The following is an 18,585-nucleotide window of genomic DNA, read 5'->3' as shown; positions in this document are numbered from 1 at the left end:
CACTTTAATATTAAAAAACAACAAAATCAACAATGATAATGAATAATAAAGGTATAAGCAATAGTATAAAAAAATAACAAGACAATATCAAAATTAAAAGAACTTAATAAATAAATACACAAAATAGCATTTAGGAAATTAATCTAGGAAATATTAAAATGATTATTAAAAAATGAAATTAGGGTTATAAAAATAATAATATTAATAATAAATAATCTAATTTTTTTTTCAAAAAAAATAGGAGATAAAATAAAATAAATGCATTTAAAGTGTTTAAGTTAGTAAATAAAAAATAATAATGGAAATAATAATATAAAATTAATTGATTTAAAGATATAGCTATAATAATAATAAGTACATAAATAAATAAGGTAAAGTATAATAGCGATAATAATTTTGAATTAATTAATTTAATAACATATTAGTCAAAATGACAAAATAGGATTAAATTAGGCTTTAAAAAAAAGTTTTGGGGCAAAATTGGCAATAAACGCAAAAGGGAAGACTAGATTAAACGCGCAGATGAGATGGAGGGACTGAATGAGAAATAATGCTCACCCTCCCAAAACACACAGTTCCATTAGGGACTAAAAACGAAGCCGGGATAAATTATAGGGCTAAATTAAAAAATAAAAGAAACTTGATTATAAATAATAAAAAAATGAAGGGGCCATACGCGCAAATATCCCACTGAAACAAAAACACGCGGATCCTTCCCCTGGGTCGGGTCCCCCCCGGGTCAAGGGCCTGAAACGGCGCTGTTTTGCGCCTGGTGTTTTAAATCAAAATGACGCAGTTTTGAAAAGCTTTATAAATCAACTTTTTTTTATCAAAAATTCATTTTATTCCTTTCTTCAAAAAAAAAAAACCTTCAAAATCCTCTCAAAGCCCTTCCTCTCTTTCCAGAATCCAGTGGGACTTCGGTGCCGAACCACCGCGGCAGCCGGAAAATTTTAAAAAATATTTTTTGAGTTTTTTTTACTCCCAAACCCAAAAAACACCGATTTTCATTGAAATCGGCACCTCCCTCACAAAAAGGTACGCCCTTTATCCTTTTCTCTTTTTTTTGTTTTCTTTAAAAATAAATAAATAAATAAGCCGAAAAAAAATCAGCACAACTACCTTTGAAAATGATCTGTATTTGAATTGATTTTTTTCCGTTTTCTTTTGATTCATTTGTAACCAGAACATAAACTCGGGGCTCTTTTTATAGCCCGAAAATAACACTTATCTTACTATTTTTTTACACTTTTTTTTTTTACTTTTGGGCTCTTCTAGTCCATTTTGCAGGTACGAACGTGGCGGCACACGTGGAGGTGAGGCGCGTAAATCGCGGCGACGGCAGCGAACTTGGTTGCTTGCTAGGTGTGCAGCGACCTAGGGTTTTTTTGTTTTTCTGCTGAAAATGTTGGGTGTATTGGGCTGGTTATTGGGCTAGGGTTTATGTTATTTGGGCTAATGATGTTTGGGTTTTATTGTCATTGGACCTTATTGGGTCAATGGATTGTTATTGGACTTTTATTTTTTGGTTTTTGTTTAGTTTTTTTGGGTTGGGCCAAAGTCTAAGACTAGTTTCTATAGATGGACCATAGTATAAACAAGTCCAAAGATTTTTTTAATTAAATTGTGAAAGAAAACAAGGTGAGTATTTAACCATCTCAAAGCAATCTACGGTGGCATTATCAAGTGTCACTTAACAACTATCAACTCATCTTGCCTCAGTAGTATCAGTTTACAAAAATATTTTATAAGTTTTAGTATTTTATTTTCCAAGTAAAGTCCCACGACCTGGAAATTTTTTTCAATAAATACTAAAATTTTTACACGTGTAATGTGGTTGAGAAAAATGGTGTATATAATTAATATCTTGAGAAATAAGTATATTAAAAATAAAAGATTTACTAGGTTTTTTTCTAAGGAGATAAATTATGGCATTTAATTTAATTTTGTTTTTTTTTAAATTTTGGTAATTTAATTAAGGATATGAAGTTTGAGGTGGGAAGTTATAGAGTAATCGGTGTTAGAACAAATTTTCGCCACCACCTTGACGTTTTTAATTATCTATGTATATATTGGAAGTTGATTAGTTAATAAAATTGTGTCTAAATTGGATTGTCTCGACTTAATTAAAGGCCGAACACAATGAAAAATTATATTTGATTTAAATCGATCTAAGATTTATTTAACTTGGGTATTTTATGATATACTGTCAACTTAGTCAGTCACATCCATGTTACTATTTTTTGGGTGTCATCTATTCTGATACCAAAGATAAGACTAAAGAGGTGTTTAGATTATCTACTAATATAATTTGTCTTTTCATATTATGAGTCGACAACGTAATATCGCTTAGTATTAGTTAAGCGTTGGATAATTAGTGAGTTGATATATGCTTTATTTTGCTTTGCATGCAAAACTCATTAAGGATAATATATGAAGATGTTAATGAAACTGATGAATATTCTATTAAGCCTGTTTGTTCGAAAATTACAACTACATAGACTTCAATACTACACTAAGGGCACTAGATCCTAACACACCGAAGAAAATTTTCTCACCACTAAATTCTCCCCTTGAGAACATAGCATGTAACATCACAATACAAAGTTTTTACAACCAAATGCACTCTTACAAATAAAGTTCCTCACTTGAACATATTAAATGCTATAAAAAATCAACACATCAACTTATACAAGTCTCTCAAATATATACAAATTTTGAGACATGCTATCATAATGAAGATCTGTCAGAATACCTATTAAACAACAACTAAATAAGCTAAAAACCATATAATAATAACAACCAAAGTAAATAAGGACTGTTGGCAACTAAGCCTTCAACCTGCTAATATGATCCAACCTCCTCAATCTAAGGGATTTGATAGAATTGATCCGATCCGACTTGATTCTAGAGTAGTGAATAAAGTAGACACTTCCTAAACCACATCTCAACAACTCCAAATATTTCAACAATACTTTTAAAATATTTCAAGTAATATGATCTTTCAACATTGACGTTCAAAATACCTCCATTTGTGGATTTGGTTCAGAAAAGGAAAATAATTTGCTACAACAAACAATAATATTCAATGTATAAGAACTAAGCAACAAGAATAGAAGAATACAATCAATCGACATTATATTCTCCCGATATGTGAAGATTAATTCTAGAGTTCCTCAACCTTCATAAACTTTTCTGTTAATTGTATGTACTGCAATTCCCTTTAGACCAAATAACTTCATTCTAGCAGTGTCCTTGATCATGTGGAGCAGTAGCTATTCCTAATATTTACTAATTCTTTGGTTCTTCCACTTCTTTCCTGTCAAATATGGTGAAATGTAATTACTTAGACAATATAAGTATAAATAACTAATTGTATCGATAAATTTAGGTATAAGTTTTAGTATTTTATTTACCAAGTAAACTCCCACGGCACCCACAATCTGGGTGAAAAATATATTATTATGTCATTACATGTTTCGAGAAATATTTATTTTAAAATCAGATGTCATGTAATTAATATAATTTTCAAATATTGAAAAGTAGCCACAACACCTTTAATTATTTTTAAAGTATATAATTATGGATGGCCCGTCCAAAAATTTTGGCCAGCCATCGTGCTCCAAAATGGCCCTTGGAGACAACCCATAGTAGTTAGGGTACACCGGGAGCAAGGGCCATTTAACCTCTTCTCGGCGTAGCTTGAAAACTTACACAAATTTGGGTCATATGGCAACTTGGAGGCCGACATTCTCTGGAGGCCTTCTAACAAGTTTGGGCCACAATCGCGCCGCCGGATGGCCGTTTGAGCAACTTTGGCTGGCCATCACGCTCAAGATTAAATTTGGTATTATGCCTTAATTTATAGATCTATTGAAAGCTTAAAAATTGTCGGATCTGGATTTGAGGATGAAATTTGGTATCAATAAAAATAATCACACTTTTCTCTAACTTTGTTTGAACTTTGGCCAAGAGATTTTCGAGCAAAGATCTTGGTTATTTGAATAATTTCTTGGGAACTGAAGTTATTTTTGTTGGAAATATACTACTACAAAATAAAATCGTTAGCATTGATAGGGAAAATAAATTAAGTTTAAATAAATAAAATAATCATTGTGTCATGGAAGAGTTATTGCCTTAAAAGTAAATTCATTCTGACCGGTGTAATCGTGTAATGAACATCGTCTCCCAAGGTTAACGAAAAATTTCAATATTTGTACACCCTAATAGAGAAGGTGAAACACAATTGGTGTCGCTCTTCTCGAAAGGAATAGGAAGAAAAAGCAAAAATTTAGTCAAAAAAATTTGACCGGAAAAATTGCTAAAAGAAACAAACGAGAGAAAAAGCAGAACTGTCGTTTGCTTGTGTTGTGTAAAATGAGAAGAATGACAAATTTTATATTGTTTTCGAAGGGACAAAATAATAAAAATAGCAGTGTTAATTTCCAATTTTTGCATAAATCAACCTCTATCAGAGATGAAGATAAATACTGAATAGATATATTTATGTGTCATTTTTAGTAGCTAAGAATTTAACCTTTATTTCTCTTATAATGATAAAGTGCAATGATGAAACATGAGAATTATAAATTTTAATCAGATCATATATATAGATATATATATTTCTCATACATTTATTCTAATCAAGTGGAGCACAATTCAAAAGGATTGCGTCTTACGTGTAAATAACATCTTAGTAATGAATTACAGTAACTTTAAATTCCATAATGACATTGGTGGCATTTATAAGGATAGGGTTAAATAGTGCAATCCCTTTTGCCATCATGAATCGCCCTCTTCCTCCAACCACCGCAAGCCCAGGTTCTCCCCTTGAAAATATGCTTAGAGAGCTGCCATTAAACTTACCGGTACTAAATCCAAATTCTATGTACTGCGTGCTTGATGCATTTGATCCAGCCAAGAGCGAAATACCCTGAACATTTCCAATTGAGTGGGAAAGAAAATAAATGTTTAATTGCTTTTTCTGAAGAAGTTTAAGAGTATTTTTTATGCATTTTAAAAGTTTAAGTGCTCAATTGAGTGTAAAAATGTTGAGAAGTAAAATAGTTAGCAGTTAGCAAGGTAGTTAGATTTTGTTATATGCAAATTAGTTAGTTTGGTTGTTAGCAAAGTCTATAAATGTAGAATACATTATCATTTTTGGAATAAGATGGATGTTTTTTGATCATTTCAACATGGTAACAGAGCCACGACGATCACTGTTTTTTTCCGATGCTTATCATTAATCCGTCCTGTTGATATGGTCAGATGCTGTTTTTTTCTTTGCATAATAGTTTTTGAGCTTTGCGAAGTTTTAGGATGGGCTTGTATTGCTAGCCCAAATTTGATTGATCAGCAAAAATTGGGTTGATAATCTAGGGTTTTTTCCCGTTTCAATTTGTTCCTGGTCTTGTTTGTTATTTTCTTGGTTTTCTGGTTTTCAACAACAGAGGTGATGAATCCTTCTGAGTTAGTTGTCGACTTCAATCATCCACTTTACTTGCATCCTTCTGATACTCCGGGCATCTTGTTGGTAGCTCATCAGTTGATTGGAGTTGAAAACTACAATGTTTGGAGTCGGATGATGAGAATCGCGTTGTTAGCAAAAAATTAATTGGGGTTTGTGGATGGCACTTGCTCTAAAGATACATTGCCAGAAGAAATGGGTTGTCAATGGGAACGGTGCAATGCGATCGTACTTTCTTGGATTTTGAATACTGTCAGTAAAGAACTTCCGGCAGGGATTGTTTTTGCATCTAGTGCAGCAGTAGTATGGAATGACCTTAGTGAGCGGTTCCACAAAATCGATGGTTCAAGAATTTATTTCTTGCATCGTGAGATCACTTCACATTCTCAAGGTACTGCTTTCATCTCTGTCTATTTTACCAAGTTACGGTTACTTTGGGATGAATATGATGCCCTTGTACCTCCGTCTTCTTATGGATGTATTCAGTCTAGACAGAGTGTTATGCATGTTTCACAACAACATTTATTTCAATTTCTTATGGGGTTGAATGAATCGTATAATGCTATGCGTAGTCAAATATTGTTGATGAATCCGTTACCATCGGTTAATCATGTGTACTCGATGCTTATGCAAGAAGAGTCACAGAGAGCACAATTCAAGTAATATTGGGGATGATTTGGTTCCTTTCTCTTCAGTTCAGATGATACAGAAGAAAAGGTTTAATGGCACTTGTGATCATTATAAGGTTAAAGGGCATAAAAGATAGACTTGCTACAAGTTAATTAGTTATCCTACAGATTTTAAATTCACAAAAAGGAAGGCAAACAATAATTCTGATTCTGTAGCAAATAATGTTTTTGCTCCCACTCCTGCTCATAGTAGTGAAGTAGTGAATTCTCTTGGTTCTCGTTCACAAGCATTAGTTTTTACACAGGAACAATATCATCAAATCCTGAATTTGTTGAACAAGGAACCTGCTATGGTTGAAGTTGCTGCCAATTTAGCAGGTATGGTTGATATTGGTAATAGGTGGATTATAGATACTGGAGCTACTGACCATATATTGTCGGATATTCATTTCTTAGAATCTCATGTTGCATGCACATTAGGTTCACCTTGTGTTCGACTTCCGAATGGTTCCTCTGTTTCAGTTACTCATGTTGGGACTTGTACTGTTTTACCTAACCTTCACATGACTAGGGTTCTTTATGTTCCAAATTTTCGTTATAATCTCCTTTCTGTTTCGAAACTTACTACTGATCTCAATTGTATGGTTTCTTTTTATCCCCGTTTTTGTCTCATACAGGATCTCTCCAGTGAAAAGATAAGGGGGATTGGTAAAGCATGAGGTGGTCTTTATATCATGGATCCGTCTCGATAGACTCCTGTGATTCCACCTTCTTCCATTGTTGCTATTGCTTCTGTTGACTCATCCTTTCTTTGGCATACTAGACTTGGTCATGCTCCGGTTTCAAGACTCAATAAGGTTCCTAATTTTCCTTGTACAGTGTCTGATGTTGATAGTATCCATAAATGTTCGATTTGTCCACTTGCTAAACAAACTAGGCTTTCGTTTCCTATTCGTACGTCTCGTGTTGATGTGGCTTTTTCTCTTATTCACATAGACTTGTGGGGACCCTATCGAGTTTCTACTCATAGGTTTTTTTAACGATTGTTGATGATTACACACGGATGACTTGGGTGTATTTGTAACGATATAAAAGTGATGCCCTCATATATCTCAAACAATTTTTTGTCTTGGTTAAAAATCAATTCTCCACTAGTATTAAAACTGTTCGTAGTGATAATGGGTCTGAGTTCTTTAAGACTGAATGCACTGAGTTCTTTAATATGTTCGGTATTATCCATCAAAGTTCATGTGTTCACACTCTTCAGCAAAATGGAGTTACTGAACGAAAACATAGGCATTTGCTTGAAGTGGCTCGGTCATTAAAATTTCAGTCTTATATGCCTAGTAAATTTTGGGTTGAATGCGTTTTAACTGCCTGTTTTTTGATTAATCGTCTTCCTACTCCTATCTTAAATTGGAAGTGTCCTTTTGAACTTTTGTATAGTACGCCTCTGAATTTTTCTCATTTAAAAGTCTTCGGTTGCCTTGCATATGCTACTACCCCTAGCTATCGTGATAATTTTCTCCTAAGGTCGTTCCGTCTATGTTTATGGGTTATTCTCTTGTGCAAAAAGGATACTTATTATTTAGTCTTGAAACCAAAACTTTTTTTGTTAATCGTGATGTTGTTTTCCATGAAACAGTGTTTCCTTTTGCTTTTCCTTCTAGACGTTTTTTGCCTTTTCCTGACAATAATCATTCAATTTTTCTTCAACTTGAACTTTCATCTTCTATTCTTATTCCTTCTTCTTCACCTAGTCTGCCTATATCTTCTTCACCGAGTATGCCTGTATCTTTTTCTTCTCATCCCATATCTTCGGCACCTACTGACATCCCTTTACGCTGAACTACAAGGTCTGTCAAGCCGCCTCCTTGGATGAAGGATTACGTCTGCTCCAACCAATCTTTTACTTCTTGTGCCACAGGTTTGTTTCCAATTGCTTGTGTTTACTCTTGTTTACATTTGCCTGTTCATACTCAGTTGTTTACGGCCCATATTTCTTCTTTAATTGAACCACACACTTATGCTGAAGCCATTTTGGATCCATGGTGGGTTGATGCTATGCAACAAGAGATTCGAGCTTTGGAGGCTAATGGTACATGGGAGGTTGTTCCTTTACCTGCTGGTGTTGTTCCCATTGGTTGCAAGTGGGTTTATAAAATCAAAATATACTTTTAACAGTTTCATGGAACGTTTTAAAGCCCGCCTTCTTGGAAAAGGTTATAGTCAGCAGGCTGGTATTGACTTTCAGGAGACATTTTCTCTTGTCGTTAAACATGTGATGGTTCAGACTGTGGTCAGCATGGCAGCAATTTATGATTGGCCTCTTTTTCAGATGGATGTTTACAACGCCTTTCTATAAAGGGACTTGTATAAAGAAGTTTATATGGAACTTCCAGATGGTTTTCACAGCCAGGGGGAGTCTCGAGTATGTCGTCTGCGTAATTCATTATATAGTCTGAAGCAGCTTCTCGGTAGTGGAATTTTAAGCTTACTGAGGCCTTAATGCAAGGAGGATATGTGCAAAGCAAGTATGATTATTCCTTATTCACAAAAAAGAATGGAGGTAACATTTTCATCTTACTAATTTATGTAGATGATCTGTTAATTACTGGGAGTAGCGTTGATATGATAAATGAATTAAAACAGCTTCTACATCAGAATTTTAAGATGAAAGATTTAGGTGTGTTGAAGTATTTTCTTGGAATAGAGGCGGTGAGATCGAACAAAGGGATTGTATTGAACCAACGAAAGTATGCTTTGGAGTTGTTAGCTGATCTGGGATTAGGGGAAGCGAAGTCAGTATGTACACCACTTGAGCAGAATCAAAAACTTACCTCGGTTGAATATGATGAGTCTGTGCAAACAAAGGTTAATGGAGATGATTTAATTGCGGATGTTACAGTTTATCAACGGTTGTTAGGAAGATTGTTATATCTGACCTATACGCGACCAGATATAATGTCTGCAGTTCAGCATTTGAGTCAGTTCATGCATAAACAAAAAAAAAAAATCACATTTGGAGGCTGCTTTTCGGGTGGTACTGTACATAAGGAAAAATCTTGGCCAAGGCATTTTATTATTTGCAGCAAGCAAACTGCAACTGATTGCTTTTTGTGATTCTGACTGCTCTTCGTGTCCTATGTCTAGAAGGTCGGTGACTGGTTTTTGTGTTAAAATTGGAGAGTCTCTTATTTCATGGAAATTAAAAAAACAAACCACAGTCTCTCGGTCATCAGCAGAAGCTGGATATAGAAGTATGGCAGCAGTAGTAGCAGAGGTTATGTGGTTAAATGGTTTGTTGAAAGAAATCAGTCTTAGTCAGTTTGATAAATCTTTGATTTTCTTATATAGTAAGGCAGCACTGCAAATTGCAGCTAACCCTGTTTTTCATTAACGAACTAAGCATATAGAGATTGATTGTCATTTTGTACGAGATAAAATCAAGGATGGAACAATTCAGATGCACCATATTGGAACAACTGAGCAACTTGCTGATTTAATGACAAAAGCTTTAGGCGTCAAGCAGCATGAGTACTTAGTATCCAGTTGGGGGTTAAAGACATATACCAGCCCTCAACTTGAGGGGGAGTGTTGAGAAGTAAAACAGTTAGCAGTTAACAGGGTAGTTAGATTCTGTTATATGCAAGTTAGTTAGTTTGGTTGTTAGCAAAGTCTATAAATGTAGAATACATTATCATTATTGGAATAAGATGGATGTTTTTTTGATCATTTCAACATAAAAAAGAATAAGAAAAAGAAAAAAAAAGAGGGATTTAATTGTCTTTTTTTTTTAATTTGAGGGTTTTTTATGCCCTTAAGCCAATAAAAAAATGTATATTTTCATACTTTAAATAATTTATTTATCATTTAAATAGTAATCTGTGATTTTATAATAGAATATGCGTTAAAGGATTCTGGAAAGTTAAGGATCTGCACGCACACAGACATGTTAAGGATTCAAATTTTTGCATAAAACAATCTCTATTAGAGATGAAGATAAATACTGAATAGATACATTTATGTCTTTTTTGTAGCTAAGAATTTAATCTTTATTTGTGATATAATGATAAAATACAATGATAAGTATGAGAATTTACACTTTTAATCAGATGAAGAGATATATCTCATACATTTATTCTAATCAAGCGTAACATAATGATATGACTTTTTCACAATCTGTAGATAACATCTTAGTAATGAATTACGGTAACGTTAAATTCAATGATGACATTGGTGGCATTTATAAGGATAGGGTTAAATAGTGCAACCCCTGTTGCCATCATGAATCGTCCTCTTGATCACCGCAAGCCCAGGTTCTCCCCTTGAAAATACGCTTAGAGAGCTGCCGTTAAACTTACCGGTATTGAATCCAAAATCTATGTATTGCGTGCTTGATGCATTCATTCCAGCCAGGAGCGCAATACCCTGAACATTTCCAATCACCTCCGAGTCAGGCTCAGGACCAGTCCTGAGGGGATCATTAACGGCAACTAGGGAGGCAAATGGCACTTATGAATTATTGTCGCTGCTTGTGATGTTAACTTGGGCTACCTGGACTGCTGTAACACCCGTGTGTTCGTGCATAAAGAAGTGAAGATTGGTGACCTTAGGTGGCTGGGATGATATGGTAGGGTATCTGAGTAGTATTGGCTCCGCACTGCTACTTGGGAGAGGCAGATGATCAGAATCCAACTCAACATCAATGTTCCTTTCATTGTCTCTGTTTTACTATAATTTCTGGGGCGAAATGTAGATGAAAACGATAGAATTGTTGCTTCAATTTTATTAAGAAAACAGAAAGATTTATAGTGATAAAACCCGCAGACATGAAAATAATTTATTGTCCCAAACATTTTATATAATACATGATTGATTTTCCGAGGTAATATTAAAAAGAACACAAATCTTGATCACGCAACAGAAACTTGGTCTAATTATTTTAGATTGGAAGCGTTTCTGTTTTCGTGTGAATATTGATCATTGACTTTTACTTTATTTGATATTATATATTACATGTGATTGATGATGTGTTGATTTTATAAATTATTTTATCTTCTGTAAACAAATGTTTGTTTGATATAATTAATATCTCGAGAAATAAAATAGTAAATAAAGTGTGAACATGATATTAAATAAAATAAACTTGGGTTTAAAAATGTATCACATACTACCAATGTCTTCCCACATATTGATTAGACCATCAATTTAGTTTTAACTGTAAATTAATGGTGAGAACAACCCAACAATTAGCTTTTATTGAGCAATTAACTCAGAAAGTCTCTTTCTGGATTTATTTCCTTGATAACCTTGCAAATTAGAAGAATTTAACTATAATTAATTATCTAAATTGTATTATTTTAATAAGATTACTAATTCCCGTGGTGTCACCAAACTGCACTCTTCATTGAATCACGTCAACTTGTTCTTTGATAAATTAATTCGGCAATTACAAATTAAACAAATTTTTACCAACTATGAATTATTTTCAACACCGTACAAGGGCCCTTCTCGAAATAATGCCGAAAAGAATATTGTGAGATGATCCTATCTATCTTTGATGCAGAAAAAAAAACCGAATGCTAAAGCAAAAAGGATTAAATATAGATTCGTGTCTCACAACTCAAACACCGAAATTGATCAACCTTAAATAAATAAAGGAAATAAAAATAAATAGGATTTAATAAAAAGAAAGAAAGTTGGCAGAATAGTAGCAAGGTCAATGGCGCAAGATGAAGAAGAAAACCAAAGAGTCTATTCTGAAATTGAAATTCAAGCCCTCTATGATCCACGTTTTCGACCTTTTTAAAATGAAATTAACACTTAGTATTTTTTTTCTCAACCATTAATAAATACAGAAAAAGGCCATGGAGAATCCTAGTCATTCTAGTCTCAAAAACTTGCAGCATACAATGAACTCTACCAAAGCCAATAAAATTAACTCTGCAAAATCCCTTTAACTGAATACATAGCAGCAGAAATAAAACAACTAATCAAATAAAGGCCAATATTCCCGTTCTCTTCAACATTTTCACCATCATGCTTTAAAGGTATCCGAACGCTTAACCCCTGCTATTGCCAGTCAAAAGCCAGAAAAGGAATGTATATAAAATTATAGCCCTTAAGACTTCCAATCCAAGCAATAGATGTGAATATTTTCCAATTAAGTACACACAATCGTTTCATCCAATCTTTAATTAATTTCCATGAAAATCAACAATTACCAAACTTGTTAAGACACCAACATCATTATTCAACCTCTCTTCCTCAATTTTTTTTCTTTTTGTTTCAAGAAGAAAGAAAATTGAGAAACATTTGTCACATAGCAGTGTCCAAAAAAGTTTTAAAAAACGCCAATATCCATGGAGTGATCATTAGCAAACAAAAAGTATCCAAACTTCATTCAATCAATCACCAAATTTCAAGTGCAAAACAAGAGTATTCATTTACAATACATCTATATGACTAAGATGTAAAGATAGAAGAATTTCAGACCAATGTCAAATGATATAAACATGAACGAAGAAGCGGAATATAAGGCATTTAACGATTATAGGCCTAGTCATGGGCACGAAATGACAAAAAAAAAAAAAACCAGCCCGTTCTGTAACACCTCAAACCCGGCCTAGACGTTATAGTTGAATCTAGAAATGTCACAAAGAAGGGTTTTGAAAGCAATGCCATTTCGATAAAGCTTTGTATAGTTGTTCGAAAAATCATTCAAGTTTACAATTATTACTGAAAGAGTTAATTAATCAATTCTTTTGCAAAAACATAATTTATCGCGGACGTCTTAGAAATCGTTATATTTGAAAATCCCGTTCATACTTTCAGAAAGCTTTCGTTTTAGTAAAAACCATATTTTCTTCTAACCATTGCAAATAAAGAGTTAAAATGGAAATCCCAAAATAAAACCAAACAATTCGGAGAGTCCCTTAATTACAAAGTCCCAGAATTAATCCATATTTAAACAAAACCATTAATTTAAAATAGTTCACAAACTTGTGGTCATCATGAGACTCTGCCACACTGATCCGCCTAAGTCTGTGGATTACCTGAATAGAACAGACAAATAGATGCGAGTTTTCGTAAACTCAATGTGTAACCCAACAGAAATAGGCATGCTAAACATACAAAAATCACATATTCAGTCAGATTTAGATTCGGACATAAGTCCTTTGCAAATACAGATAACATAACTAGATATGCAGAACAAATATACATAATCCTACCCCCATTCTCTACATACCATCTTCGACTATCCCATCACACCATGTGGGGTTATAAACACCCACCCGTCCCTACACACCATATAGTGTCGATACGACACATAACAGATAATATGCAATCAAGCTACCAGAATATAGGCGGAAGCTCGCCGTACATAATACTTCCTCCACATATACAATTCCCACCCCCAAACATAATTACAGATTATAAATACAAGAATATCATGCTTAACATGCTTGCATATAGGTATTCAGAATATATAGCAAAACAATCAGACATGCATTACAGTGTCCTACTTAGAGCAAACTCACAGAATATCAGACCATAGTTTATTGGACGATCCGTGCGACCCTAGGAAAAATTTTAGAATTATGGGCCCACACGCCCGTGTAGCCTACGCACCCAGATTGGCCTTGCCCGTGTGGCCCACATGGCCTGACCCACAACCCATACGCCAATGTGGGCCTACACGCTTAACTTGGCCTAGCCCGTGTGGCCCACACGGCCACACTCACACCATCACGTAGCTGTGCCTTACGTACAACCACACATTCGTCAAACACATGGCTGTGTCTCGCATATAGCCAACCACACGGCCAGGCACACGCCCATGTGGCGTCGATAGAATGCATTTTTGACTTTCGTCAAAACCTAATTTTTTGTGTTTTTGGGACACAGACCTGGTTCGGTTAAGATGCTACAATAATCTCAAGCCCACCAAAACCTATTATACAGTATCCCTTCTCCGATTAGCAATCAATTTATGAATCGACACATGACTCGAAATAATGCACAGAACTTACTAACAACATGAACAGCCACCAACATGATTTAGGCTGTCAGAGCAGAACTTCCTTGCTCACAACCTTCTCTTACACCACAAATTTACATAAAACAACTCTTAACTTACTCACTAATTTGCCAAAACGTAAGGTATAACTCTAACAAGTGTTTTATAACTCAAAGGTTACAGAAACCAAAATTCACTTACCAGAGTCGTATGAAAAACATCGAAATATCGAGAAATGAAGATACAATAAAAAGAGATAGAATCACTGGAAAAGAGAAGAAAAAAAATGGCAGGGAACAAAGAAACTAGTCAGATTGTTTTTGGGAAAGAGAAAAAAAACTAAAAATTTTAAAAAAAAGAAAGAAAAAAATAACTAAAAATTTAAAAAAAGAAATAAAAATCCCAGATATGAAACTCACAACCACCTCAGAATTTTAGCTCTACTGAAACTCTGATGCTAACAAAGCAAAAAATTAACACCCTCACTCTCATAAAGATTCAAACACAGGACCTCCAATACCTTAACTTCTTACCACTCGAACCAATAGACTCATTCTAATGTAAGTTTACCGAAAACAGAATATAACCCAATCTATGAAGGATAAGGCTAGGACTAGAAAAATAACAAAATTTGCAAATATAAGACTTGAACCCAAGACCTCATACACACACCTAAAATATTTAACCACTGAAGCAAATACAAATTTATATTAGGCATTTACAGAAATAAAAACAAATTAAGCGGGGCGTTGCACATTCAATAGTAGATATGCAAGAATAGCAGCAAAAATGAAAAAATTTACAGTAAAAAATAAGCAACCACATCCCCCCTACTTAGCTCACATTGTCCTCAATGTATGTAGAAATGAAAATATTGAAAAGTAAAGGAGTTAGGAATACTCCCATGTAGATGAGTAGAGGCTATTAAGGAGGAGGATGGGACATAAAAGGGCTCATGAAATATTCTATTCCCCATACGTTAAAGATTTTCCAAACATAAATCGAGGTTAATGGAATTAGATTTCTTCGACTTAAGTTACCTAACCTTTGGCATTTCTCGCAAGTTTTGCAGAATGTATAAGCATCACGAAATAACACAAACCAAAATAAACCACATTCTAAAATTTTATGAGTAGTTCATTTAGGACTAAAATGGTCACCGTATGCATAAGAATCACAGAATGATAAGATGGAGTTTAGCTTAATTTCGGGCACACACCTTCTAATTACCTTATCTGAATAGTGTTTCCACAAGTATGGATCATCTCAGGTATAATATCTAGGCTCTCACTTAATTTTATCTTTTTCAGATCGAGTTAATTTATTGTGGAGTGTACCTGTTACTAGGTAATTTATCATGTCTGCATACCACGGATAGATTTTGTGAACGGAGAAGAGGTTTTCATCTAGGAATTTGTCCTTTAAAGGTGAACGATGTTCAAAACTAGCAATTTTCAGATGGTCAGCCATTGAGTTTCCGCAACCACTTTATCTCTAATTTTGAGATCAATTTCTTGAAGAAGAAGGATCCATCGGATTAGTCTTGGTTTTGCTTAGTAAAAACTTCAAGGTTGCTTATAAATTTATCTGAAGCAAACAAAATTCCCAAAAGTGTTTTTTCTATGGTGCATTAATTGCATTGTGTTGGATCTAGTATTTGGGAAGCATAGTAAATAACACAACGGTTCTTTTTCGATCTAAGATATAGCAATAAAATTTTCCTGAAAAGTATGTGGTTTAAGCGAGACAGATTTGAATCGTTCAATACTTTCATCCGAATGACCTTCTCTACTATCCTTGTACCCCAAATTGTGATGAATGTGGACTCAAGCAATGCAAACCAAACGCAAAACAAAAAATATATATATATTTTATTACTTTCAATGAGAAAGTAATTCTCTCCAAAGGAACCTATAGAAATTGTAATTCACATAAAAAATTATTTTTAAAAAAAATAAATTCTCACTACTTTCTGACAGAATAACAATATATGAAATTCAAGCCATCTATAATCCATGTTTTCAACGATTTTAATCTGGAATTAACACTTTACCCTTTTTTCATAGTCCATTGAAAAAATTAAATCAACTAAAAATTAATATTTTTAGTGATTTAACTTTTAAGCACATTTGATAATCCTTTAAATATTTTACCTTTAAAATTTTTAAAATTATTATATATCAAATAATCTAATTAAATCTTGTATTTAAGTAATATACCAAACAAATTTTATAACTTAAATTCAATACTTAATTTTTCACTATCTAATTTTTCAACATTTGGATTTTCAATTTATCAAGTAACACCTTAGTATTCTATGCCTAAACAAACTCAAAAAGCTAAAATTGAATAATTATCTAAATAAAAGATAGGGATAAAACTTAATCTTGATTAAACTCTTAATAACATATCTTTACAAATAATATTTAAATAAAAATAAATATTAAAATAAAATCATCCTAAAATCTAAAAACTTTGTACGTCAAATTACTACTCTCATGCTCAAATCTTTCATGTAACTCCATATTTTTACTTGTTCTCCATATTTAGACAATAAATATCAAAATTAGTAGCATAGTGCCCAAAAGTTCATCAAAATAAAACACATAAAAATGTCAATTTCGACAATATCATTTAACTTCGACAGTAATAAACAAATGTCAAAGTTCCAAATATTCTAGAAATTTTTAATTTTTATCAGTTTAATATTGATGCTTGATTTTATGCATAATTAAGTAAAACAGGGGTTATTCTCGTATTAATGTCCATAGGTATCATTTAAGTGTACTTATTATATATTGATATATGCATATTATTTACTTTTTATGCATAAAATTTGATGTCAATATAATTTTGAAATAATGAAGAGTAGCCACAACCTTGTTAATTACTTTTAAAGTATATAATCAACATAGATGGCCCTTCTAACAACTTTGGCCAGCCATCACGCCACGGAGATGGGCCCTTCGAGGCAAGCGATAGTTGTTATAGGGTACACCCGGAGCAAAGGTTGTCTAGCCTCTTCCTAACGTAGCTTGACAACTTAGGTAAATTTGTCGTCTGGATACTCGAAGGCCACAGATATGGCCCTTGGAGGCCTTCTAATGACTTTGGGTAACAATTGTGCTTGGGTATGGCCCTCTGAACAACTTTGGTTGGCCATCACGCTCAAGTAATGGCCTTGGATGCAAGCCATAGTTTTCAAGGTACACCCGGAGCAAGGTGCATGTAGCCTCTTCCCTGTGTAGCTTGACAACATACTAAAACAAAATTTACTCTTTTGGCAACTTGGAGGCCTTCTAAACCTTTTGGCGATTGGACGAGAGTTGTATTGGGATTATATCAAAATGCTCCCTAGTTTCTTTGTGGACACACAATCCGTCATTTTTAAGAACAAAAATATGAATTTGCCTCTATTTTTATTATAACATTTTATGAGAAAAATAATTAATAATTTTCACTATTTAACCACACAATAAAATATGCAATGATTTTAATTAGTTAAATGAGTGTCTTAGATAAAGAAGTAAATTTATTAAAAGGGTTAAATATAAAATTGGTACTTGAATTTGTCCACTTCTTCCAGATTAATACTTGTGATTTTTTTTTGTTTGTTTCCGTCAACTAAATCGGTACTTGAGTTTAACGCTGTTAAATTTATGACAGATGGCAGAATAAGATTATGACACATGGCAGAATAAGATTATGACACGTGGCATAAATGATGTCATGGTGACGTCGTAATTTAAAAAAATAAAAAAACTGTTTTTTCTTTTGACTTTCCTCCCCTTTTTTTGAGAGGTTCCTTTTTCTTTCCTTCTTCCTTCTTCCTCCTCAACCCAAGTTGCTGCCTCCATCTCGCCAATGGTTGGCCTTCTTTTCGGCCTAAAAATGGCACTGGAGTGACAGTCAACGATTTTTTTGTTTCTCCAACTTCATCTCCTTCATTTCTCTTTTTCTCAGATTTCCAAATTTTAAAAACTTTCAATTGTTTTAATCTAAAGCTTCTTTATTACTTCTTCCTATTTGTTTTATGTTTGTTCTTACTGTTTAATCAAAACCCTTTCCGATATATGTTTGGAAAAGGGGGCATTTTGGGTTTATAGAGAATGATGATAGGTTTTGTTTTGGGCAAACATGGAACTTGTTTACAAAGGGTTTTGAGGGTTTAAATTGAATTGTTGAGTGGGGACTAAGTTTGAGTTAGAAGGTTGTTGTAGGGTGCTGCAATGAAAGTTAAGGATGAATTTGGGGGTTTTGGTGTTGGGGTTTGAGGGTATAATGGGGGAGAGAAAAGAGAGGTGACATTAGGCATTAATGTTTGTGAAAATAAATCAGAGCAAATGAAAAAGTGGAGGAAAAAGTTGACCAGTTGAAATTTCTCGCCAAAATAGCTCTTTTTTCTTCCAAATGTATTTGTCACATAAGAAAAATTGTATAAAAACAAATTTATTTCCAAAAGAGAA

At 33.6% G+C, this 18,585-nt stretch overlaps 1 long non-coding RNA gene and 1 pseudogene across 2 annotated transcripts; one reads left to right on the top strand and one right to left on the bottom strand.

Annotated features, from left to right (window-relative positions):
* The first annotated feature begins 4,731 nt into the window (after window positions 1-4,731).
* On the top strand, window positions 4,732-9,831 carry LOC107903444 (uncharacterized). Of its 2 annotated transcripts, XR_001685800.2 has the most exons (5): window positions 4,732-5,858; window positions 6,402-6,474; window positions 6,774-6,953; window positions 7,953-8,023; window positions 8,132-9,831. It is a non-coding gene; the product is annotated as an uncharacterized lncRNA (long non-coding RNA). The 2 variants fall into 2 exon arrangements; XR_001685801.2 differs by lacking the exon at window positions 6,402-6,474.
* Window positions 9,832-10,126: 295 nt separating this feature from the next.
* On the bottom strand, window positions 10,127-11,008 carry LOC107903442 (dirigent protein 4-like; annotated as a pseudogene).
* Window positions 11,009-18,585: the final 7,577 nt, after the last annotated feature.

Source organism: Gossypium hirsutum, chromosome D05, assembly GCF_007990345.1.
Source record: "Gossypium hirsutum isolate 1008001.06 chromosome D05, Gossypium_hirsutum_v2.1, whole genome shotgun sequence".
NCBI classification, from domain to species: Eukaryota; Viridiplantae; Streptophyta; class Magnoliopsida; order Malvales; family Malvaceae; genus Gossypium; species Gossypium hirsutum.
Note: the sequence above shows the minus strand (reverse complement) of the source record. Positions and strands in the feature narration are given on the sequence as shown.